Below are 2,500 nucleotides of genomic sequence, written 5' to 3'. Positions count from 1 at the left end.
CTGACTGAGTGTGTGTGTGTGTGTGTGTGTGTGTGTGTGTGTGTGTGTGTGTGTGTGTGTGTGTGTGTGTGTGTGTGTGTGTGTGTGTGTGTGTGTGTGTGTGTGTGTGTGTGTGTGTGTGTGTGTGTGCCTCTGTGACTGAGTGTGTGACCCTGTGACTGAGTGACTGACTGAGTGTATGTGTGACTCTGTGACTGAGTGTGTGTGTGTGACTCTGTGACTGAGTGTGTGTGTGTGTGTGTGTGTGTGTGTGTGTGTGTGTGTGTGTTTGTGTGTGTGTGTGTGTGTGTGTGTGTGTGTGTGTGTGTGTGTTTGTGTGTGTGTGTGTGTGTGTGTGTGTGTGTGTGTGTGTGTGTGTGTGTGTGTGTGTGTGTGTGTGTGTGTGTGTGTGTGTGTGTGTGTGTGTGTGTGTGTGTGTGTGACTCTGTGACTCTGTGACTGAGTGTGTGACTCTGTGACTGAGTGTGTGTGTGTGTGTGTGTGTGTGTGTGTGTGTGTGTGTGTGTGTGTGTGTGTGTGTGTGTGTGTGTGTGTGTGTGTGTGTGTGTGTGTGTGTGTGTGTGCGCCTCTGTGACTGAGTGTGTGTGTGACTCTGTGACTGAATGTGTGCCTCTGTGACTGAGTGTGTGTGTGTGACTCTGTGTGTGTGACTCTGTGACTGAGTGTGTGTGTGTGTGACTCTGTGACTGAGTGTGTGTGACTCTGTGACTGAGTGTGTGTGACTCTGTGACTGAGTGTGCATGTGACTCTGTGACTTAGTGTGTGTGTGACAGCCAGGTGACTTTGTAAAGGTATATAAGTAAACTGCAGCCATGCTTCCAAGCAGATATGCTTTTAAGTATTTATGAAGTTTAAAAAGGAAGTTAAAAAAGAAGTGGAAAAGTGGACAACCTCTACTACTTCTGATTCCTGCTTCTGATCTACGTTGGAAAGGAGGATATCATCTATCCCAGATTGCACATCTCAACACTTAACTATTGCTGTGATGCCACCTTTATTTTTTGTATTTGCTGTAACCTCATTTTCAAATTATGCACTTCCTTCCACCAGTCTCCCTATGTCTCTAACTCTATTCATATATCTCCATCTCTCCTTTCTTCCCCACTTCTCAGTTCACATGAACTCCTTTCTTACCTGTGCCCTCTGTCTCCACACAGCTATACACCCTGCACTAAAACACACCCCTACAAATCATCCTCACACACCCTCTTCTATCCATGCTTCTCCTCCTTGCTTCTGGGGATATCTCTCCCAATCCTGGTCCCTGTTTTATTTCTACTTGCTCTCGTCCTCGCCTCCCACATGCAACTTCTACTTCTTCTGGTGTTAACCCCTCCAACCTCATACCCATCCCCTGCCACCCTCCCTCCTCTCTCCCTTTCTCCTGTGCCCTTTGGAATGCTCGCTCCCTTTCCAACAAGTTCCTCTCTGTGCATGACTTCTTTCTCTCTCACTCCCTGCTTCTCTTTGCTATAACTGAGACCTGGCTCACTCAGACTGACTCTGCTCTGGAAGCTGCCCTCTCTTATGGTGGCCTTTTCTTGTCCCACACTTCGCGCCCTGATGGCAGGGGTGGAGGCGTGGGGCTCCTGCTCTCCTCTCTCTGCCGTTACCGAACCCTTCCTATTCCCCCCTCTCTTGCTATTCCCTCCTTAGAGGCTCACACTGTCCAGATCTTCTCTCGTGTGTGTGTGTGTGTGTGTGTGTGTGTGTGTGTGTGTGTGTGTCTGGCTGAGCGGGTGTGTGTGTGTGTTTGTGTGTGTGTATGACTGACTGTGTGTCTGACTGACTGACTGAGTGTGTGTGTGTGTGTGTGTGTGTGTGTGTGTGTGTGTGTGTGTGTGTGTGTGTGTGTGTGTGTGTGTGTGTGTGTGTGTGTGTGTGTGTGTGTGTGTGTGTTTGTGTGACTGATCGAGTGTGTGTGGGTGTGTGTCTGTGGGTGTGTGTGTGTGTGTGTGTGTGTGTGTGTGTCTGTCTCTGTGACTGAGTGTGTGTGTGTGTGTGTGTGTGTGTGTGTGTGTGTGTGTGTGTGTGTGTGTGTGTGTGTGTGTGTGTGTGTGTGTGTGTGTGTGTGTCTGTCTCTGTGACTGAGTGTGTGTGTGTGTGTGTGTGTGTGTGTGTGTGTGTGTGTGTGTGTGTGTGTGTGTGTGTGTGTGTGTGTGTGTGTGTGTGTGTGTGTGTGTGTGTGTGTGTGTGTGACTGAGTGTGTGTGTATGACTGACTGTGTGTGTGTCTGACTGACTGACTGACTGACTGTGTGTGTGTGTGTGTGTGTGTGTGTGTGTGTGTGTGTCTGTCTGTCTCTGTGACTGAGTGTGTGTGTGTGTGTGTGTGTGTGTGTGTGTGTGTGTGTGTGTGTGTGTGTGTGTGTGTGTGTGTGTGTGTGTGTGTGTGTGTGTGTGTGTGTGTGACTGAGTGTGTGTGTATGACTGACTGTGTGTGTGTCTGACTGACTGACTGACTGACTGTGTGTGTGTGTGTGTGTGTGTGTGTGTGTGTG

This window comes from Ascaphus truei, chromosome 4 (genome assembly GCF_040206685.1).
Source record: "Ascaphus truei isolate aAscTru1 chromosome 4, aAscTru1.hap1, whole genome shotgun sequence".
Lineage (NCBI taxonomy): Eukaryota > Metazoa > Chordata > Amphibia > Anura > Ascaphidae > Ascaphus > Ascaphus truei.
Note: the sequence above shows the minus strand (reverse complement) of the source record.